This window comes from Mus pahari, chromosome 1 (assembly GCF_900095145.1).
Source record: "Mus pahari chromosome 1, PAHARI_EIJ_v1.1, whole genome shotgun sequence".
NCBI classification, from domain to species: Eukaryota; Metazoa; Chordata; class Mammalia; order Rodentia; family Muridae; genus Mus; species Mus pahari.
In genome coordinates this window covers 122,681,699-122,706,072 of record NC_034590.1, presented here as the reverse complement: position 1 = coordinate 122,706,072, position 24,374 = coordinate 122,681,699, and the positions used below count along the sequence as shown (strand labels likewise).

Sequence of the window (24,374 nt, the reverse complement as noted above, 5' to 3'; positions counted from 1 at the left end):
TCCCCTGGTGTTAATTGGCTTGTGTTTTGCATAGTAGAGGTCTGGGCTTTCGCTGTCCTTTCTTGATCAGCTGTTTCCAAAGTACTGGTCAGTCACGGCTCTCGGAGCTCCGCCTCCTTCTACCCAGGCTGACTGGGCAAGGCCGATGGCAAGGCCTCCTGCCTCTTCCTATCCACCAGTGCCACTACCCCTGCCTTTCCAAAGAGGCCTGGCACAGGCTCAGGTTTAAGTCCTGAAGGGAAAGGTCTGCTGACCGCTAAGATGGGGCCCCAAACAAGCCAGCGCCTTCTCTTTTCATTGCTTCCCAGTATGGATGAGGGCTGAGGCTGAGCTGAACACAGAGCCCTTTGTGCTGAAGCTGAGAGGCCCTTGGTCTGAGATGATGGGTCCAGGGTGGTGCCTATGGGAAGGCAAGGCCTCAGCAGCAGGCGGGCTCCAGAGAGCCTACCCTTAGGTATGGGTTGCACCTGGCCCCATGCACAGTATCAGTACCCTCAGCTCCTTCCTGCCCCTGGGTTGATGTCAGTTGACCCGCTTTTAGTCACTGATAGAAGTTTAGTTTTGAAAGAAAAAAAATTGGTTATGTTGTAAGTGGAAAAGCCTTCTCGTTTGCCAGAAATTAAAGGGATGAGGAAAGCCTAAAAATAAATGGTGGCAAAACCCAATCCGAGGCAATTGAAATGGTGTCACCAAGGCCCTAGAGCCTAAGGCCTATGCCATTCCTCTCTCCCAGTTAGAGGGATAATGAGGGAGGCGGGTAAGGACATCCTGGGTCCAAATTGTTATTTTCTTCAGAATTTGTCAGTCACTCCGAGCAGGGAACAGTCCCCTCGTTGGTCAGTGCTCTTTCATCAATGCCTGATGGTCTATGTCCCATGGAGAAATGTAAGGAAAACTGCACCCTAAAGTGATACTATGTCTCCCTCTTGGTGATGTCTAGGAGGCTGAGTCTCTGGGCCCAGGGCCTGAATGTTCCTTCCTCTTTGCCTGATGTAGCAGGCCCCACTGGCTGGGCACAGATCTGTGGAACTTCTTACAGGGTAGCAAATCTGTATTGGACCACATGTTCAACTTGAGGAAAGGATGTTAAAAGAGAAAGAAAAGGTAGAAAAAGTGATGGACAAGAAGAAGTGGAGCAGGAAAGCGAAGGCCAGGAGAGAGTTCTGGAGCTTTCTGCCCGAGAGCAGTGTTGAAACTTGCGTGGTCCAAACCTTGCTCGGTTCTATTCTGGGAGTCAGGGGCTGGCGAATGCTAGGGGTTGGTGGATGCCCACTCTCCTGGAGCTACAGAGCTCTCCTCTGCCTAGGGCTGGTACCTAGCTCTCTGCTCCGAGTCCCATACTGCTTTCTCCAGCGGCTTGCCTCTGCAAGACCTGTGTGTTACTGGGTGACCAGGACTTAGGGAGACAGACCCACTGGGCCCCGTGCTGTGCCTTAGTTTCCATCCAAGGTGGGAAAGAGACCGAGATGTGAACTAGAAGCTACCTGGAGGAGGATGGTGTTAGGAAACTAGAGTTTTCACCCAGTGTTTCTAATTCACCAAATGCCTGAGCCCCTGTCCTTCCCTGGTCCTCATTTTCTCGGTTACTGGGTAAAGTCTTCTGGGTCCTGAAAAGGCAGTTTGTAAGTATTTTAAAATGATAATACTTCAGGCTAGAGATACCGCTCTGTGGCTGAACATTTGTCTAGCGTGGGCAAGAGGCCCACCCTGACACCCAGCACCACACGGACAAGAATTGTTTAATTTAAAAAAAAAAAATCAATCTACTTTTCTTATTAGTAAATATAAGTTCTGTTTTTATTTATAAGCTTGATAATTTTAAGGGGCCTTTGAGCCAACCAGGTGTGAGAGAACATTTTTTAAAATAATAAATGGCCCCTTGCTAATTAATTCTAGCTAATTAATTCCCTTAGCTCTATGCTGTCCAATATGGTGGCCACTGTGTTACTTCTGAGATGTGTCAGTGCAAAGCACAAAACAAACACTGAAAACGAGTTAAAATAAATTATAAATATACATACATATATGTATAGTGTGTACATGTGTGTGTGCATGTGTGCGTGTGTGTGGGTGCATGTGCGTGTGCATGTGCACGTGTGTGTGTGTGTGTGTGTGTGTGTGTGTGTGTGTGTGTATGTGTATAAATACATCCCACATCACATGTGGAAGTCTAAGGACAACTTTTAGAAATTGTTTTTCTTCTTTCAATATGTGGCTCTTAGGGATGGAACTCAAGCTGTAAGCACGTTTGCTCACTGAACCATCTTGCCAGCCCATCTTTGATATTCTAAACTATATTTAGGAATCAAAAGACTCAAATCTTCACATACACACACACTCTCGATGAACTCAGGTCCTTACAGGTGCTAGGCAAAGGCTGTGTCGTGAGCCAAACTCTCAGATCCACGGATCCCTTTCCTTTCCCAGCAGAAAGCAAAGCCGTCCTAGGAAGGTAGTTCTCAGACCTAAGACTCTGACATAGTAGAGTGACCGTGAAATTCTCCTAAATACTCCAATGATTTTCACAGACATTATCAAATCTTCTGGACTTTTTATTATTGTTTTTTATTTTTGTTTGTTTGTTTTGAGATTTATTTTTATGTGTGTTGGTATTCTGCCTGCCTGCATGTCTGTGCGAGGGCAGCAGATCCTCTGCAACCAGAGTTAGAAACATCCAGCTGCCATGTGGATACTGGGAATTGAACTCACTCAGGTCCTCCAGAAGAGCAGCCAGTGATTTTAGCCACTGAGCCATTTCTCCAGTCCCCTTTGATTTTTTAAACTAAACTCTGAACTGAAAACAGTTGCTCCATCGCATGCACAAGAAGCTCTGAGGGCCACGTGTCCTCAAATATCACAAACACAGGATTTTTACATACTAATGCACAGAACTTGACCCAACTTTCACTCCATGAATCTCTAGAAATACTAGAAGGTTCTATTTATTTAATCATGTACACTTTGTAAAGCCTCCCTGGGGAGGTGTGCGGGAGGTTGGGGCTTTCTCCATCAGAGAGAATTTGTCACTTCAGTGGACTCGGATGAGGTTGGCTTTGTCGTTTTCTCAAAATAAAAGATGTGATTCTTCTGTGCTGTCAATAGCCATGCTGTGTCTTTTTGTCCTTAGACCAGCAGTTTCTGGGTACAAAGGACAAAGAAACCAATCTTTGTCTGTGTCCCCACCTGGGGATTAAAATCCAGCACATGTCCACTTGCCATCCCATTCTGTGTCCCATTCTTCCAGCCTTTAACACAGCTCACAGATGCATTAGTGACACAGGACAAGCTTTGACATCATCTGGCTTCTTGTGCTGTCTGGCCACAGGCGACAACTGATAGGGACAATTGACATAGCTGGTACACCGGTGGCCATCCCATTCGGTATAGCTGGCACATTTAGGCAGATGTATATGGTTTCATAATGATCTGTGAAGATTAAGATATATTGCTGACAGCTCCCAGGGTTCGCTCTGGGTTTGTCAAGGCCTTCTTTGCTGCCCGTACCAGTCTCACTTCTTTACAAGAAAGCTCATGATGTAGCCAGGCTTTGGCTGTTAGATTCTGAGGCTAAAATCCCAAGCTTTTCCCTGAGCCATGGAAGAATAAATAAGCAAGAGTTGGGGGTGGTGGGGAGTTCTGAAAAAATGGCTCAGTCAAACCTGGTGACCTGAATTAGATCCCTGGGACCCACATGGTAGAAGGAGAGAACAGATTCACATAATAGATTCTCTGAACTCCATGTGTATACTATAGCTCCACCATATACATAGGTAAGAAAGAAACAAAGAAACAAAGACTCAAAGAAAGAAACAAAAAACAAAACAAAGAAAGAAAGAAACAAATAAACAAAGAGGGAGAACCCGAGAGTGTTTCTGTGAGCTAGTGAGTAACTCTGACAGATCAGGACCGGGTTGGAGGGTCTGGTAGATAAAGGCCATGTAGGAACCAGGTCACCTTCTCTATGCCTGGATCACAGACTGAAGCCACCAATTTCAGTGCCTTGTGCCTAGCCTTAGACTAGCACTTAGAAGCCCCTGTGGGCTAGCATTCCAGGTCGCCAGTGTCTTCCCACCCCTCAATCTTTCTTAAATGATGTTTTAAAGTGGTCTCGGAACCTGCATGGCTCACAGGGAAAGCTGTCAGAAAGCACCCGGATGTGCTATCAGCAAAAATAAATGCCACAGAAACAAAGAAATGTCACTAGACCCTAGACGCCAGCCATATGCTCTGCTGTTCTTTCTGTTCTCCAAAGCAGCAGGTCTCAACCTGGGGGTGGGGGTGGGACCTCAAAGGACCCTTTCACAGGGGTCGTTTAAGACCATTGGAAAAATATAGTTTTTTTTTAAAAGAAAAGATTTATTTATTTATTGTATGAATATGAGTACACTGTAGCTGTTCAGATGGTTGTGAGCCTTCATGTGGTTTGTTGGGAATTGAATTTAGGACCTCTGCTCACTCCGGTCGACCCCACTAGATATTTTCCTTATGATTCATAACAGTAACAAAATTACAGTTATGAAGTAGCAATGAAAATAATCTTATGGTTGAGGGTCACCACAATATGAGGAACTGTATTAAAAGGTTGCAGCATTAGGAAGGCTGAGAACCATAGCTCCAAAAGGAGGGTTGTGTGTATCCGAGAGGCATTTGCAACTAGGCCCAGAGGAAGCCCTCTCCTCCATGGCAGGCTGCAAGGGAAACAGCTTCGTGGTGATGATAGTGTTGAGGTGGCGGCCAGCAAAGACATCGTGCAAACTTTTCGGTGTGTATTTGCTCTTTGGAAACACTGATCAAAGAAAGGGCAGGGGTTTGTGTCCCCATGACAAGACTCAATCTCAGCTGCCTGGAACGTTCTTGGATATAAAGGCCTCATATCAGGCAGCCCAAGGCAGTCTGAGAGGCCCCTAAATTTCTCCGGTGAGCCTCGAAATCGGCATGATTCTGAGACTCACGCTCCGTGATCCAGCTCTGGTTTGTACTTATACAGAGACCAGATTTCAGCCACAGGTGTTGCTCCTCAGCGGCCTTCCACCTTGTTGAGAAAGCATCTTTGGCTGGCTTGGAACTCACAAACTAGATTAGTGTAACTGGCCAACTAGAGCTAGCTCCCTGGCGCAAGGACTATGAATGCATGCCACTGTGCTCAGTTTATTTTCTGTGAGACCTGGGGATTGAAATCAGGTCCTCTGTTTGCAAAGCAGTCACTTTACAGACTGAGTTATCACCTCCTGCCTCCCCAATCGACTCTGGGAAATGGATTCCCCATGACCTGGGGAAGATGGGGAGTCTTTGAAGAGGTAAAATCAGGATGGGTTTGGGAACCGGCTCTCACCTTAACTAACTCTGTGGGATAATCTCAGGCAAGTTCCTCCTTCTCTCCGATTAGAGTTTCCTCCCTGGAAAATGAACATATTGAACACTAAGATTGGATCTAAAAATCCCTGTCCTCTAAAAATGTCCCTGGAGACCACAGGATGAAAGAGCAGAGATTCAATAGAAACCCAACCTCAGGATATGTGTGTGTGTGTGTGTGTGTGTCACAACCCTAACCAAAACCCTGGGGTCAGTCAAGCTTGTTTCCAACACCAGGTCTGCCTGGCCTGCAAACTACAGATAGCAATGCCTGGCTTGCCTAAGTGGTTAGGTCAACTTAGATCTCATATCCAGAGTTCCTGAAAAGACTGTGGCATTCAAAATGTTATATCAGAAACACATCACATGAAGCCAAAAGTAATTAACCTTGTGCAAATGCACGGGATTTGATCATTAAACCGGCACCATTTGCACAGTGAACTCATTGATGCATAAGGCAACTCTCTTCCATAGATGCATAGGTGGCTCAGCATACTTCAGAGACTTAGCAAAATCCATAGCTAGTGAGTTCAGGAACCTGAGCAGCCCTTTCCACCATGAGTAAGTGGCCTGCCTGCTTGGCACTCCGTCCAGTTCTGAAGTTTTTTCCCCAAATGGCACCCCGTCTTTTGCTTGCTCACCATTCAGTTCAGGGTCTGCCTGGAGGAGGTCTGGGGTCCTGTGGTTCCAGAAGACCTTTAGCAATATAGAAGACACAGTGTGGCCGCCTTGCTCGGTGGTGATGCTCCTTCAGAGGGTGTGTCTGGCAGTTAAGGTGAACACCAGAACAGGCAGGAGAGTGAAATTCAAGAGGCACCAGGCACCTACAGAAGCTTGCCTGGTGGGATTGTCCATCTTGGCATATTTATCCAGCCCTGAGCCCCGTGCTGGTATCAAGGTACAAGATACAAAAGTAGTATCGTTGTGGAGAAGGTGGGTAAACAAACCAGGGTCAGCCTGACCCAGCATGGCCACAGATACAAGCCCGGGAACTATGACCCTCACCCATCATTAGGGACTTCCATTTTCGGAGTCTCAGATTAGATGTTTAGCCTATCCTATCCTCACGATTCTGAGGCAATCATCCCCATTTTAGAGGTAGGGAAATTGAGGCCCAGAAGATTATACAATTTGTCTCAGTGGTGGCTCATGCTGAATTAAAAAAAAAAAAAAGTCATTTCTGGGACTGGGGAGATGGCTCTAGCCTCGTAAGTATGAGGATTTGCATTTGGACCTCAGGACCCATGTTAGAAAACAAAGGTCTGGCATGGTGGTATGCAATTGTAATCCCAGCCAGGGGAGGCAGTGACATGTGTGGATCTTTGGCGTTAGCCCAGCCAACATAGTACAATTCTGGCCAGTGAGAGATCCTACCTCCATGAAATGTTAGCTGTGACACACTGAAAAATATTAGGTGCCTTGGGCTGCTGGGAGGGTCCCACAGCTGCTTCAGCAAGGGGTGATGTAGCTGAGGCATGGGACAGAGAGGAGGAATAAACCACGGCCCAGGTTTCCCCCAACCGCCATTTTGTAGGTTCGGTGGCCTGATAGTCTCCTGCCTGAAAATGGCACCTGACGAAGACCAACAGTCAGTGTAGTTGATAAGCTGTTGGGTGAGCTATGGGGCTGGGCCTGGTGTACCTGAGAGCTTGAGGATAGGGTCTTTCCCACCAGGAAGCAGCCTCTTGCTTTCCTCTGCCAGAGACCGAGCTCTTGGGTCGCCATGAGTGTTCATGATGGAAGAATATTAGGCCGACAGTGCCGACAGATGCCCAAGGGGTCTGTGTGGGGCTGAAGGCATGGGCTATTGGGAAGAGGAGGCAGGTTGGAAGAGGAGAAGCCTCAGAGTAGGGGTCTCTTCTGAGTACCCCACCCTCAGTTAGGAAGTCACCTGTCACTGTCTTGAGTCAGGAAGGACACTAGAGAAGTTGCTGTATCTTCTGAGGTGGAGGCGAGGCTAGTGTGGATCTGCCCCATTTACGGCAGAGCAAGGTGAAGGTTAAGAGCCATCAGTTTCTGACAGACCTGCTAACCAGCATCCCACCCCCTGCATGCTCCTCCTCACCACCACCACATACTGTCTCTCTGCCTCCTCCTCAGTGAGGTTAGGAGGAAGGGTTTTATCTGCACGACAATATGCTTCTAGCTAGGGTGTTTACGTCTTCTGCGGGACAGACTTGGGGTCAGGCCAGCCAACTGCTGCAATTTGTCAGAGGAGAGTAGCTCCCCCAGACTCCCAACCTCTCTGTGCATCTCGTTTGCTTTATCATTTTCTTTCAAAGTGGATTTTAGCCGGGCAGTGGTGGCGCACGCCTTTAATCCCAGCACTCGGGAGGCAGAGGCAGGTGGATTTCTGAGTTCGAGGCCAGCCTGGTCTACAAAGTGAGTTCCAGGACAGCCAGGGTTATACAGAGAAACCCTGTCTCAAAAAACAAACAACAACAACAACAACAACAAAAGTGGATTTTAGGTTGTGGAATACCGTCTCTTTTCATCTAAGTGTTCTAGTGTTTTAGTTTTGTCTCTTAGATTGTATTGCTGTTTTGTTTTGCTTTATTCTGCTTTGTTTTGTTTTTGAGACCGAGTCTCTGAATCTGACTATGTAGCCCAGGCTGGGCTCAAGTAATCCTCTGGCCTCAGTTTCCCAACCAGTTAGAACTATATTCACATATTGCTACCTCCATCATTAGTTTTTTTTTCCCTTTGTGAGAATTTCATTCATGTGTATAATGGAATCTGGTCATATGTATGCTCCTTTCCCCTGCAATACCTCCCCCTAACTTCCCGCCCCCCTTTTATAACCAATAACTCCAATTAGTGATGCTCATACGTGCATGGGTGTGGGTTATCCACTGTAGGTCATTAGTGACACTCATACGTGCATGGGTGTCGGTCATCCGCTGTAGGAAACTTACAGTGACCACATCCTAGAAGAATGATTCTCTCGCTTGTAGCAGCCATTAACTGCCAACGGTTCCTCAGCAAGGGATATGGCCCAAAGGGTTCCATCTAAGTAGGACCTTCTGCTGGCTTCATCCTGAGTCTATGACTACAGCTGTGGTGAGCTCACATGTGCAATAGCCACATCATGTTCAGAAGACAGCACTATCCCCACCCTCCTGCTCTTCCATTTTCTTCTCCTTCCCCTTCTGAGATGTCCCCTGAAGATGTCCCACTTAGGCTTAGATGTTTTAGTTCTGAAAAAAAAAAGATATTCTCTTATACAATGACAGTGCACTTTGCAAAAATCAGGAAATTAACCCAGAAGATTCTGTGGATCGGTCCAGTAATATCTAGAAGAAAATTCTGCTCAGCATTCTGTGCGCGGTTCTCACGTCTATTCTCTTTCATCTACAATGATTTACCAGCTTTTTCAGTTGTGAGCCTAGCCTCTAATGGCAGAGGCATCTATCTCTCCAGCCCTTACCAGTTTTTTCTTTCTCTTTCATGGCGATGATCCTGAAGCATGCAGAACAGTTGTCCTGTAAAATGTTCCTTAACTCTGCCTGACAATTGTTCCTGACATTTGAGTCAGGCCTCGTTTGGGCAGGGATGTCATAGGTTGATGTACATCTATCTCAGCATCTCTTTTCAGGAAGCACATGGGATGGACTGTCCCATTGCTGTTGGCCTAACTGACCACTTTCTGCTGGGCTGCTCTATTAGAACCTTATCTTTCTTCTCTGGGACTAATACGCACTTTCTAGGGAGATATTTTTTTGAGAATGGACACATAAACATGTAAGTATTCTTGTTCCCATAAACCTTTGCCAACTTGTCATAACATAGTTAACCTTGCCCAAATCAGTTATAATTATGGCTGCTAGTCTGTGATCTCAGAATTCCCTTCTTTATCTATCACTACTCATCTGCTTATCTTAGCTGCCTCAATGGGTGAGATCTCATTGGCTTGGTGCATGGAAGGCTGGTAGGAATGAAACCAAGGCTGACATCTGCCCTCAGGGGAGCCTCTGATGGCTGCCATCTTGTCTTGCCTCAGATGTTAGAGTTTGGTTCAACAACTCTGCCACTGAGGGGCATTTTCCTTCCACTTGGGACTCCAGTATTGAGAGTTGAATCGCTTTTTAAGCTACAGAAGTTATGGGAAAAAAGCTAAAGAAACACATTTTCAATGGTATTATTTCAGAAAGTAATACACACAGGAAAAATGATAAAGCAGCCTGGATTAGAGATGCATATGAAAGCTCCGAGGGCATCTGAGGCACACAGAATAGCTGCAGCGCAGTGTGTGTGTGTGTGTGTGTGTGTGTGTGTGTGTGTGAGAGAGAGAGAGAGAGAGAGAGAGAGAGAGAGAGAGAGAGAGAGAGTGTGTTCACAAGTGTTTGCATGTTAGCAAAGCACAGTATATGTATGGAAGTCAGAGAACAACTTGCAGGAGACAGTTCTCTCCCTCCACCTCGTGGGTTCTGGGGATTAAAGGATTAAATGCAGGTTGTCAGGCTTGGCAGCAAGTACCTTTGCCAGCTGAGCCACCTAGACCACCTCAGATTTTTCTTGAAGGAATGGAAAAGGAGGAAGAGTCCTTTGTTTACTATGCAATTCAGTGCTGTTTAATCTTTTATCTTTGGAACAAGGCTGCTGTGGGGAAAGTTTCACTAATTAGTGGGAGCAGTCAAGGATAGAGGCATATGGGATGGTGGGGAGGGGCAAGTGTTGTGAGGGACAGGAGTACAGTTTATAGTCAGTGCTGGCAGCCAAGGGAGTGCCCTTTAGCTTCTTCAGCCCACCTCCAGCTGATCCCACTTCCCCTTTCATAATAGAGAAACGGAAGCCATGGAAAGGATTGGTGGGGACTTTAGAAGCCGGCCACAGTAGCTGGCCTTTTCTACCAGCTCTGCCCACTCCCACCCAATTCTAGTGAAATTTCAAAAGCAATGTAAACATTAGACATCCTTATTGTAAAAAACTTGTAATAACCACATTTTAAAAAGTATAGCAAGATACCAGAAGTCTCACCCAGCACCTTCACGCAGCTCACCTTTGTCCTCAAAGAAGGCATTTGTTAATTCTCAGAAGCACAGAGGATATTTTGGCTGGTCAGCACACGGGTGGGAGTGCTAGTAAGTAGGCATGGGCGGTTTCTGAGCAGCGTCTGTGGAGTGACCTGGAGCATGTGATCCACTGCCAACAACGCTAGGCTCTGCTCCTTCCACGGTGAATTTGAGAAAATCTCTACCCTCTCTCAGGTAAAATGAGTTGTGCCCAGCCCCTCAACTCCGGGGCTGTGACAGACCCCGTGGCTCCCTTTATTCTTTTAGAGATAACATTTAGTCACCAACATCTGTGAGGCTGTTTAAGCTCTGGCCATATCAGCAAAGCCACAAAACCAAGGCTTTAGAAGAACTTGCTTGCTTGTAGACCCCCACAAACATCCAGAAGTAAAGGAATACATGTCCCTCCATCTTTCTGATTCCTGTTTCGTTTTCTAGAATTCTCTAGAGTTCTAACCTTGTCCCTCTGAGCTGCTGCTGAATTTCTGTTGCAGAAACAAGTGTAGAGGTGGGTGATTTAGTGTCCTGGGGCTACGTCCCAAAGGCAAGGTGTGAAATAAATAAGAGATAATTTCTTTCTTACAAAGGTCTGTGAGGGTGTCTTCTAGCTCCTGCAGGTTGGTGTCCTTCTTGGGTGCTCCCTTGGCCTGTAGAAACATTCCTCCCGGGCTGGGGCTGGAGCCCATGTGGGAGACTGCTTTGCTAGCAGTCTTAGCTAGCCTTAGGCTTGATGCCCAGCACAAGGCATGGTGGGCATCACACAGTCACCCTAACGCTCAGGAAGTGGAGGCTCTGGAGGATTAAGAGTTCAAGGTCGGGGGCTGGTGAGATGGCTCAGTGGTTAAGAGTGCCGACTGCTCTTCCAAAGGTTCTGAGTTCAAATCCCAGCAACCACATGGTGGCTCACAACCATCTGTAATGGGATGAGAGAGAGAGAGAGAGAGAGAGAGAGAGAGAGAGAGAGAGAGAGAGAAATAGTAAATAGTTTGTTGTTATTTTTCTTCTGGCTTCTTCCACCAACCAGCCCCCTGACTCGCACCAATAGCCCTGCCTCTCACCAATAGCTGTCTTTCCACTTGTCTGTCATATGACTTTAATCTCACATTTTTCAACCCTTCTTTCCCTTTTAATGGTCTCCTATCTAGTCTCATAGAATACCCATATCACAACTTCATACACACACACACACACACACACACACACACACACACTAAAGGGCAGGCTCTGTGTATGAGAGAGGACACTGAGCCTGGGTTGTCTCACTCAATACAGTCTTTTCTAGTTCTCTCTCCCTGTTTTCCTGAAAATTTAGTAGCTTCACTTTTCTTAGCAGCTGAGTAACTATTCCATTGTGTATATACACTGCATTTCTGTTACTCTCTCATCCATTGATGGACATCTAGGCTGGTTCCAGTTCCCAAGAAGAATGTAAACGTGTCTATGTAGTGGGTCAGAATCCCTTGGGCATGTACCCGGGACTACTGTAGTTTCATTTATGATTTTTTGAGGAATCTCTCAACTGATTATTTTACAGTGGCTGTGCTAGCTGGCACCCATATCAGCAGTGAATAAGGGTTACTTTCCACATGTGGTCTGGATTTTTAATAGTTGGCATGATACAAATACTGTCCACATTGCAACGTCTCGGTAGACAGAAGGGAAGCCACCGGAACCATGAGCATTCACACCTCAGCAGCAAAACATAGGAGTCATCACACTCAGAGGATAGATAAAGATTCTAAGTGCCGTTTTAGGCCAGGTCTCACCACCAACAGAGTTCTAAAAACATTTTCTAGGGTCTCAGATTTGCATTGTGGCTATGTAAGAGTGTCCTCAGGGTGGTTACTAAGGCAGGTCTAGGGGTCTATACTTTCTTTCACTGCCTAACATCTCTCAGGCAGAGGTTAGGTTGACAAAACCTACTGAGGCTCAAAAATAGAAAGCAAGGGATTCGAACCCACCTCAGCCTAGATCCAAAGCCCACATACTCCCAAGCCGTGGAGCCTATTCTCCTCTCCCAAAGGTTTCAGAATTTAAAATCTAAGTCATAGTGGGGTGTGGTGTTGCATACCTTTAATCCTAGCACTCTGGAGGCAGAAGCAGGCAGATCTTCGAGTTAGAGGTTAGCCTGGGAGTCAGGGCGAGTTCCAGAACAGCCAGAGCTACACAGAAAAACCTTATCTTGAAAAACTAAAACTCAAGAAAATGAAACAACCAAACCAAAACAAACAAACAAATAAACCAATGAAATCGTAACCCAGAAGAGCAGACAGGTGGCTGTCCATGTGAGGCAGACCATCACCCAAAACAGTGGGTACTGATTGCCAGAACCTGGGGTGACCGCCTCACACCTCTTCACAAGTTTACAAGCAGTCCTTACACTTTGGCCTTGACAAATGTTCCATCAAGTGACTGCCAGCCTCGTGTGGAAGACTTATGGACCCTGTATGAAAGACAGGTATTGACCAATGATATTCAGAGTCTGAGAAAGCAACATTGTACTCTCAGCATTAAAGTTGAGGTTTGATTATTTTTGCCAAGAAGCCAATGGGTTCCCTGTTGTACCTTCGAATTGATGAAGAAAGGTGTGGATGGGATGGGGGTACAGCAGGAGTGGCAGGTTACTGTTCTACACAACTGTATCTTAACCCCTCACCCAGAGAAAGTGCGTGCCAGATAGCTTAGATTGTTAGGCAGAGAAAGGAGTCTTTGAATAGAATCTGTTTCCTCTGTTACTTCCTTATCCTTGAGAGAGCCTACTTGTCTTTAAGACATCATTCTTTCTCATCTTTACTTCTCTCAAAGTACCTTGTTTCAAACCCTGAGAAGTACTTTCATCTGATCAGTCATCTGTGATCTCTACCAGGACAGACTGGCACAGATCTGACTAAGAAAAAGGAACCCGTAGAAGAATAAGTAACCAACACCTCCCAGACTGAACGTGGAAAATCATAAGAACTAGAAAGACTTGGAGCTGTCACAGAGGCATCCACAACGTGACTTACAGAGTATTGTATAGGATAACCATATGGTCAGGTAGTTCAGAGTATGGTTTTGGATGCAGAGCCTCCTGCTACCTAATTCTGGACACGTTGCTTAGTAACTGTTATTTTGGAGAGGTCATTACATGCTGCTGAGCCTCAACTCTCTCATTTGGAACCTTAGATTTCATGGGTCCCTAACAGAAATGAATGAGTGCATGTAATATATATATATATATATATATATATATATATATATATATATGTAATATATATATACATGTATATATATGTGTATATATATATATACACATGTATATATATGTGTGTATATATATATATATATACACACACACACACACACACACACACACACACACATATATATATGGGAGCTTGTGGTGGGCATTCAGATGCTACCTCAATTACCTAAGCCTAGCTGGACCCTGAACAACTGATATATGTGGCCATTGGTGACTCCCAGACCCCAATTGTTACTGACACACGTTGGTCATGGAACATCAGATTGTGAGCCCACAGTCCTATTCTAGTTCCCCTTTGAATCTGGCATCATTCCTGATTCATTTAAAGCCAGGTGGTGGATAAAAGGAGGGTCACTGGATTATGGGGTCTATGGACACAGGAGTGATGCTTATAAGCCTGACTGCTGAGCTTGTTCCTGGGGCCGAAGGAATGCTGGACTCTGGTCAGCCCGCAGAGGCCTGTGTTCCCTGCTGAGCATGGTGGCATGAGCATGACTTTTAGTGTCACCCAACAGCGAGCTACCCTTCTCTTCGGATAGACCTTAGAAAGGTCTGCCTTAGGAAGGTCTCGTCGTCATCCTTAGCCCCCAACCTCCACCCCACAGCAGGGAGACTGTTCATCCCTTTCCCCCACTCAGGCTTTGTTTGCCTAGAAACTGCTGCCCCAGCATCCCAGGAAGGCCTCGCTGCAGCCTGATCCCCCACACCAGCCAGTGGGTGGGGACAGGCCCCAGGAGGTGATACTCAGCCCAGTAGTTTCAACCTCTGTGCCTTCCAGCCTTCACACAGATGGCCAGGCTGTAGACAGTTTCCTTCTTGACTTTAAACTCTTGAGTCTAGTCCAGCACACCAGCCATTCCCACCTCCCGGCCCTCTGATCATCTCATCTCCTGAAGTTTCTGCCTCCTTGCATGTGTAGAAGCCAGCTGCTTATATTGGAAAGAATGAATCTAGAGAGCAAGCTTGGACTCAATCCTCTCTCAGTTCTCTCCAAGCCATGTAACCTCAGGCTTAAAAACATAATTTTTCTGAGTCTCTTAGTAATTGAAGTGGATGGATGAGGTTTTATTCCTTTGAGGTTTATGTGAGCGTGTGGGTGTTTTACCTGCATGTATATCTGTGTACTATGTGTGTGCAGTGCCCATGGAGGCCAAAGAGGGTCTCAGAGCCCCTGGAATTAGAGTTACAGGTGGTTGTGGTTAGCTGTCATGGGGGTGCTGGGAATTGAACCAGGGTCCTTTGGAGAACCAGTCAGCTCTTCTCAGCAGCCATCTCTCTAGCCCCTGAGATGGGTTTCATAACATTCCCTCACACGATGTTATGCATTTCAACCACAAGGCACAGAGGAAGTTCTTGGTATATGTGGATATGCTTCATCAGACCAGCAAGAAAGCACCTTCCTGAAGGGTCACTGGCCTCTATAACCACGGATTCAGTAACTTCCTTAATGCGCACAAGCGTGGTGGTTACACCTGTAACTCTAAGAAGGCTGAGGCGGGATGCAAGGCCTACCTGGGCTACACAGCAAAGTTTAAGGCCAGTCTATTTAAAATAAAACAAAACACCAAAAAAAAAACAATAGGCCAAGGATGTGGTTCCAGGCGGAACACTTATGAACCTAGCGTATGCTAGACCCTGGCTGTAACTCTTAGTACTGAGAAAAACAAAACTAAGACCTTCCTGGATTGGCTGGCTGCCCTGCCTCAGTAGAGCCATCGTCACCCTCTTTGCATTTCTGAGATTCGTTCGCTTCTCCATCAACCATCTACATCCTATGGATAGGATTCTTAACACTTGGGCCTTCACGCTGGGTGGTGGCCAGAAGGTATGGCAAGGTCCCATACCTCTACTTCCTTACAGAAGAGCAGCTGGCCTGGGTATGGCTCAGGAAACACTAGTCCATCCAGCACCAGGGCGTGAGTGTCCCTGAGGTGACAGTGATAGCGTCCAGAACAGTCTCCGTCTGGGCTCAGACTTTTGCTCTGTGTCTTAGGAGCTCTGCTGCTCCAGGAAGTTCCCTCATCTCCTGAATCCTATCTCTTTACCATATTTACCTCAGAGCACTGTTACAGAGATTGAGGCCCATAGCTTTTCAACCAAAAAAGGGTAAGAAGACATTTGGCAGGACACATCACCATGATTTGGGTGATTTTCGAAGGCCCCACACAACGTGTTCATTAATTCTTTTTATACTTTTCACTAAAATTGAATATAGTAAATGTTACAGAATTTAGAAAGTACAGAACCAAGTCAATAATGCTACAAAGGCAGTTCTTGTTTAATTATTTCGTATGCATGTCATAGCTCCTGGGTAGCAGTAAGAGGACAATTTTTGAGAGTCTGTTCCCTCTTTCCATCATGTGGGTTCTGAAGCTAGAACTGATGTCATCAGGTTTGGCAGCAAGCCCCTTTCCTACCGAGTCATCTTGATGAGCCTCAAAGATGGATCTTGTCATTACCCTATTACAAAATCTTCAAGAATTATGATAAATATCATAAGCACCCAAGTGTATACTATAATTGTTTTAACAAGCCAAAGTTATGCTGTCCTTTCAAATTTAAGCAGTTTTCATTTTGCCATATTTGCTCAGATCTTAAAAGAAAATTATTAATTAGAATGAAAGCAACAGATATTATCAAAAGCATTCCTTGTCTTCTGCCACCCAGGGCATCCACCCTCCAGCACCAGCATGGTATATGCATCTTTTCTTCCATGTTTTTCTATTTTATTACACAAAAATTCATCAATGCACAGAGGGCAGTATCAAAATGTGAGCTGAGCTGTGTATAGATGGTATTCTCCCATCTAAGTACTAAGCAGGCCCCACACTGCTTAGCTCGTGTAATCAGATAAGGTCACGAGTGTGGATCTGTCTTGGCCACGAGTGTGGATCTGTCTTGGCCATGAATGTGGATCTGTCTTGGCCACGAGTGTGGATCAGTCCTGGCCACAAGTGTGGATCTGTCTTGGCCACGAGTGTGGATCTGTCTTGGCCACGCTTTGTGGGCTCTTCTCCTACCCTTCTCTACCCCTTTTTTCTTCCACCCTTTCAATCCCCTAACACTGGATAAGAAAGAAAAAAGGATGGAGAGGCAAGGAAAGAGATCCCCGAATAAAGTCAAGGGTCGGAAAGGAGGTGACATTGTAGTTAGACTACTTCCTGCTGTTAAGGGGCACTGAGTTCCTTGGGGCAAGTTTGAGCTTTGCTGTCAGGGTACCTAATTTCTTCTTATTGCTTCTTCTTTGCACACGACTACTTAACAAACCACAACCAACAAGAAAAACCACCAACCAACCAACCAACGATCCACCCCGCCTCTCAGGGCCCTAGCATTTATTAACCTCTGAAAAGTCCCTAAAATTCCAAACACCACCCAATCACAGAAACTATCTACAGCTGGCAAAATCATGCCTCTGCTAGAGCACGAAACAAATCGCAGACAGCCTGAAGCAGCCCTGTGTGCCACGCAGGGATTAAAATGAAAACATGTTCTTATAATAGTTCTGTGTTTTTCAAAGAAACCAAAACTAGAGGGCTCAGTGGTTAAGAGCACTGACTGCTCTTCCAGAGGTCTCGAGTTCAATTCCCAGCAATCACATGATGGCTCACAACCATCTGTAATGAGATCTGATGTCTTCTTCTGGTGTCTGAAGATATACATAAAATAAATAAAAATAAAACAAAAACCCCCAAAAAACAGAGTAACAGGTTCACATTTATTTTTATTTTTTTAAAAAAGAGTGCACAGGGTATAGACAATACGTATGATGTGTGATGGGACACCCTGTTCTAAACTTTCACCCTGTGTTCTGACATGTGACAATGAACTACTTCAATCTAGTCTGTGTACAGCACACTATAACTAAACACAATGGGGAGACTGTTACATTGCTTCTCACTTTCTTCCGTTAACAGTGAACATCCCTTGCATACATCAGTATGGAAACATCCCATAGGGATTTCTCCCCTAGGACACATATGAAGGTCTGATTTCCAACATCTTGAGTTTTATCAAGGACTCATTACCAGCCATTTTCTGTGCTATTTATATGATAAATATAGGGACATTCTGTATATTTAGAGTGCAATCTGCCTTCCCCGCCCACCAGACATATCTGCACATATGAATCTATATTGGGCACTCACAGAGTCAGTACATTGAATGGGTTCTCCTTGTGATCATGCATTAGTCCTGTAACATTTTTATACCCATGAGGAAACAGCATGTGAAGAGAATTGCTTGAGGTCACTCCTGGAAAGGAAAACTGAGTATGTTAAAATAAATGTTGTTTTTTTGAGACAGGGCCTCACGTACCCTAATCTGGTCTCTAACTCACCATGTAGCCGAGGATGACCTTGAGCTTGTCATCCTCTTCCCGCTGCCTGCTGAGTGCTAAGTGTGCCGGTGTGCACCATCATATCTATTTGTGCGATGACGGAGATGGAACCCAGGTTCTTATGATTGCCAGACAAGGATCCTCCCAACTGAGCTACTGTCAGGTCCAAAAGAAACTGGGGACAAATGGCTAACTCTAGTACTATTAGCATACCAAGGTGCAGCTGGCCTCCAGGCTCTCTCAGCCCTGCAAGTGCCTGTTACAGAGTCCCTGCTGGCATCCTGCCTCCCTCTCACCCTGCCCCCTAACCAAAGCCTCTCTGGCTCACCTCACGGACTTCTCATTCATATAACCCTGCTGTAGTGCTCATGCACTCTCCTGGATCCTGGTCCTCTCTCGACCCTCTCTCCTTTTTGCTCTCTCTTTTCTTCCTCTCCCTCCCACCCTGCCCCGTCTCTCCTTTCATGGCCTGGTACTCTACTGGCCCTGTTTAGTCTACTACTTTCTCTCCCTGCTCTGGGCTCTTCCAGATGCCTCTGGCTGTACTCGCCTGCATAGCCACAGGAAGAACTTTCCCCTCAACCACACCTTGGAGTAGCCATGTCCTCGCTTTGTGCAGCTACATCTCCAGCTCCAAGGCTAAGTTTTAATCCTCTCATGTTTAATTCCAATCTGTTCTGTAACATCTGCTAGGACAGATGGTTTTCCCCAACCAGATACCAAGACTCTGCCTAAGATCTCCCAGTGAGTGAGATGCTAGGAAGAGCCCTGGACTTTTCTGCAGACTCTGTAATCTCAATCCTCAGTGGAAGGGCAAAGGTGTGAGACAAAGGAAAAGCCAGTGTTCCCGGCTGCTGGGCTTTCTCAGAGGCAAAGCCTCCCTCCTGCTCCTTGGGAATTTTATTTCAAGTGTTCTTTATTCTCTGTGAAGTAGTTTCTCATCTTCCAGTCTGGCAGCTGCAAAGCAGGTGCAAGCTGAGCAGGTTTGGAGGCCAAGAAGGGAGTCTTTTCATATAAAGAAACTCTCGTTACCATGGCAACCAGAGCCCACATCTCCTCTTCAGGAACAGAGGAGGCCATGCTTGCAGAGTCAGGGAAACCAGCAGCTAAGCTGTGTAAGAGAGGCAGGCAGCTCTGGTATGATTACGGGGAAAGATGGGGTGGTGGGGAAGAAAGCACATGACCTTGGAGAGAGTGGGGTTGTTCCAAAGGTCGAGAGGCTTCAAAATCACATGGTGTCAAGGATGGAATATATAATCCATCATCCTCTGCACTCTCACATCCACTTGGGGTTGAACCGGAGAAGTGAGATCGGAGCCTCGGGGTGAAGGGTAAGAACAGTGTCGGCCATGTCCCAGGTCCTCAACATTTCACATGCATCACCCTCCAAAGCAAATCCATGTGCACCGTGTATTGTGCCCAGTGCCAGGTTATAGCTAGCCAGGCTTACTGACTTGGCCAGCTCATGTAGCTGGTAACTGGCAGTGAGGGTTTAAGTGAAGGATGCTGGTGTCCTGGTCTATCACTCTCTGCCTTATTCTCATGAGACATGGTCTTTTGCTGAACCCAGAGCTTGGCTGAAGACCAACGAGCCCTAGGGATCTCCCTGTCTTCCCTCAGTCACTGCAATGCTAGGGTTACAGGTCTGTTTGTCTCTCCCCAAGTCCTTCTTCTAAATTATGGCGGGGGGGGGGGAGGATGTCCTGAGAGCAGAGGCTGTGACACGGGTGAATTGCTGCTCTGGAAACGCCACGCTGCTTCTACTTTCTGTATCATTCCATTTCCGCTTATCTCCTTCACACCCGCCCCAGCTCCCAGCATGAAGCTGAGTTCAGCAAATGTTAATGGGCTCATCGTCCACATTGGCAAGCAGGCAACAGGCTGGTTTCTCTGCACTGAGAAGAACTTGGCTCACACAGTCTCACTGTCTTTGGTTGGGGTAGGGGACACCCAAAGCCTGTTGAACTGTAAGACCCTAAGGTAGAGGTTCTGAACTGCCCTTTCCATCTCCCCTGACTCACTGGCAGAGAGGGAAGAAGAAAATTAGACTTCAGGGAAGCATGAAAGATGCCAAGCAGGTGAACATCTTCTGCTGTATGGTGATAGCAATGCTTTGAAGAACTGTGTCCTTGGGCTAGAGAGGTGAAGTGACAGGTTAAGAGCGCCTGCTGCTCAAGCATGAGGGCCTGAGTTTAATCCCTGGTACCCACGTAAACAGCCAGGCGTGGTCACAGACTTGTAACCCTAGCATTGCAGTGACTGGGGGAAGACAGGGAGATCCCTAGGGCTTGTTGGTCTTCAGCCAAGCTCTGGGTTCAGCAAAAGACCATGTCTCATGAGAATAAGGCAGAGAGTGATAGACCAGGACACCAGCATCCTTCGTTTCGTTTGCACAATAAGGTGTATGCATACACCTCACATGTGTATTCATCTCTCTCTCTCTCTCTCTCTCTCTCTCTCTCTCTCTCACACACACACACACACACACACACACACACACACACACACACACTGAGGTACTGAAGTTCTTTGGGGTTGGAAACCTCGAGTCTCTGACACTTACATCTCTGTCAACCAAGTACATAGATTCTTCTTTGCATCCCCAGGCTCTTCTTCCTAGGTAGATGGATAAATGGAAAATGTAAGGCTCGTGAAGCAAGATAAAATCATACTGAAACTCCAACCTAATGATGTTACCTTGGTCAAAGAGATAAAGTTAATTTAATAATGTTTTATTATCTAAAATATTTTCATTTCTTAGTGAGTCTCCTCTCTATCCTGTTTCCCTCATTAGGTCGTTAGAATACAGTTTGGACTTCACATTTAAAGCACATCTAAACGTAGACATTAATGTTTTGAAATAAGTAATCTGCACTGGGTGTGGTGACTACCACACACCTGGAATCCCAGCACTCAGGAGGCTGAGGCAAGAAAATGGCTGTGGGTTTGAGTGCTAGTGTGGGCTACAACGCAAATACTGTGTAACAGAATCCTGTCTCAAAAAGAAGAATAGGGAAAGGGAGATTTCTATACCCAGGTTGTTCCAAGCATTTTTAAAATGCTCTCCAAGCCCAGGGAGATGATGGTTCAGGAGGTAAAGACAATCGCTGAGCAAGCCTGGTAACATGGATTAGATCCCCAGAATCCACAGTCTGCATACAGGAGCAAAGAGATAATCAATTCCATGAGGTTGTCCCCTGACTTCTACACGTGCACTGGCATGAGCTCCCACCTCACACATGATGATGATGGTGTTGGTGGTGATTTATTCTTTTAAAAAGTTCTCCAATGGTTGTACTGAACTTAAAATTAAATAGAGATCCATCAAGTTAAGTAAAACGAAGCTTTCCATTCTTCAGGTGCACAAGCCACACCCCTTGTGTGTGCCTACTGTCAAGGGGGTCACAGTAATCGCAGCTCCCCCTCCAAGCTGGATAGGACCATCTTCTAAACATAGGTCCAAACAAAGGAATAAAACAGAGTCTTCCCAGAGTCTCCCCAGATCTACGTACTCGGTGGCCTTTAGGCTGTGAGCTCTCCACACACAGTGACAGTGGCCCAGCCTTTGCAGCTGGATGCCAAGTGTGTAAAGAAGCTGCCCTGTCTATACTTGGGTTCAGCAAGTGGCCTCAAGATCTAGGTTTCTCAGGTTCAAATCTTGCCCTCATCACTGCTCAGCTGTAACGAGGTCCCTAGACCATTTGCTGAAACTTACTGTGTCTGTTTACTTGATGGAGACATAGGCCTGGCAAAGGGGCTCATTCAAGGGAGTTCTTGGGAGGTGTCTAGTCCATCTTCCATGTAAATCAGACGAAGGGCAGCTACATCTGTAAGCCATGTAGTAATGGTCAGTAGTTGATCTCCCTCATTTTAATCTAATTATTAAAGAAGGCAAGGGATGGAAAAGGTCGAAATGTCACCTACTCATTATACCAGTGAGAAAACAGGGGCCACACCACAAGGTAATGACAAGAACCAACCGAGAACCCCATCTGCCAATGCTTAGCCTCGTGGTCCCTACAGTGTCCCCCTCTGGAGAATACTGACATTTTCAGGGAAAATGCCCAGATCTTGCAATCATATGAGGCTGTTTCTCCCCAGGAGGGAGTTGGCTTTGGTTAACCTGGCATATGGTTGGCTCTAGCCTTATTTACATGTGAGCAGAATGCCCAGAGAGCCAGCCCAACATCTCATTTTACCAGTGCTGTGGGCAGCCGCCTGCTGCACTTATTGGAAGCTGTATGAGTGAGTGGGCGTTTTCATTTTTATTTTGACGTAGAATATATGGACATTTTAGAAGAACACAAAGCAAGCAGAGAGAGGAAAATCTCACTGTGGGAGAATGTTTTCTTTTTCTGATGATCTTTCTTCACTGGCAAAGACTGACCTCCATCATCTTCTATCCTCTTTGCATCCTTTTTCTGCCCAGTGAATGTGGCCAGCCAAAAGAATCAGGATGCTGCCCATGCATAGCTTACAGAGCAGGGCTGTGATGGCGGGCTTTCTGTTGCTGTGTCAATCCATCACTTCAGGGAGCACATGGCAGGGCAGAGCCACTTACCACATGGTGGTCAGGGAAGAGGGAGGGAGGGAAGGAGGGCGGGCGAGCACACATTGGTTCGCTCTTCTTTCCTGTTTTATTCTATGCAGGTTCTCAGGTCCTCAGCCTATGGGATGATGCCACCCACATTCAGGATAGATCCCTTCCCTTCATGAATCCTCTTGGGAAATGTCATCAGACATACCTAAATGAAAACTGCCATTTTAAGTTACATTTTTATTTATTTTGTGTGAGTGTGGTTGGGACACTCAGAGGACAGCTTGCAGGCATCTGTTCTCTCCTGTCATATGGGCTCCAGGTCCCATCTCAGGTTGTCAGCCTTGGAAGCCAGCACCTTTATCTGATTTACTCATTTTCTAGATGATTCTCGATCTGGTCAACATTAACCTTCACAGGGGCAGATGCCATTATCAGCTTGTGACCAAATAACTATGTCACTCTCTTGGCTCCATCCACAAAGAAAAGCCTTCAGCCACCATGAGAGAACATTACAGAAGACTGAACTTGAACCCTTCTGGATCCCTGGAAGTACTTCACAAGCTAGAACCAGACCAGCGGCAAGCAAAGGCTGGAGGGAAGTACAGAAATCTATGCACTGGCCTTCAGCCACTTGCCACTCTACTGCAAACCTCCAAGCTATCATTAAGAACCCCTCTGTAAATGGTTTATGATAAATTTGTTTTTGTTTTTGTTTTGTTGTTGTTGTTATTTTCGAGACAAGGTTTCTCTGTGTAGCCCTGGCTGTCCTGGAACTTACATTGTAGACCAGGCTGGCCTCGAACTCAGAAATCTGCCTGCCTCTGCCTCCCCAGTGCTGGGATTAAAGGCGTGCGCCACCATGCCCGGCTCTATGATAAATATTTTTAGTGTGCTGTGTGTTTCTAGCCAGTGCCCCAGTAGCTTTCAGAGAACTCAGATGTCTTTGGCTTTTTTGGGGGGGGGGAGGGGAGTGTGGATTTTCATGTGCTTTGGTTTTGTATGATGGAAACAAGAAGCTTTTATCTGTAATGACAACACATATGGGAGCACTCTGTCCTCACTACAGGCCCTGGGTGACTCAATGTCATATTGATTCACCTTTACCACAAGCCTATAGCATGGCAAGACTTATTTAAGTTTGTAAAGGTGTCACCTAAGGCTCAGAGAGGGTTGGTGACCTGCCCCAGTAGCTGGAAGGACACTCCAACCCCTAGTCCCAAGTATGGACCCCAATTTCCATGGAGAATCGAATGCAGAAGTTACCCTCCTTTCTCTTCTCTTCTACCCTCCCCCCTTCCCTTCCCTTTAACCCAACAAAAGGTCTTGCACAATCCAGGCATGCTCAGGCTCTGAGCTCCCACACCAGCCCTCACAGCTACTTCTGAGGTTAAGTGCCCAGAAGCAGAAATACAGGCGGCTACTGGCTTGGCTTGCAGCTGTCGTGGGTGCTTACAAACACTTCCCAGCGTTTCTAACCATGTTTCTAGCCGTGATCCATGCCACACTTCCCACGAGGTTCTTTCTGTAAATACAATCTCATTTCCCAGCCCTCCCTTCCAGCTCTCACCCTGCCTCCTCCCCAACACGAAGCCTTCATCCATCTTGCGTTCAACTTCATTACACACCCATGATTTTCTCAGCACCTCAGGTCGAGCCAGTGGCCATCGGTGCCTCGGACGGCAGCTGACACAACTGTTTACTCAAGGGGGACCCAGCAGTCCCCTTACTGAATTTGCCTCAATGTTGGGATGGCCAGTGGGGTCTCAGCTTCTCTTTTAGTGTCCAAACTCCTCACCATGGCCCCTCCAACATCTCTCCCACAAGAGGCCTACAGGAACCCATGGGTGTCAGACACACGAGATAAACCAGAGTCCTGGTTCCTCAGAC

The 24,374-nt window shown here is 46.4% G+C and overlaps 1 protein-coding gene across 2 annotated transcripts in view; it reads left to right on the top strand.

The window, feature by feature from the left end:
* Positions 1-24,374, top strand: part of Cd6 (CD6 molecule) — a 39,462-nt gene that overhangs the window by 1,119 nt on the left and 13,969 nt on the right. The gene's annotated exons all lie outside the window — the stretch shown is intronic.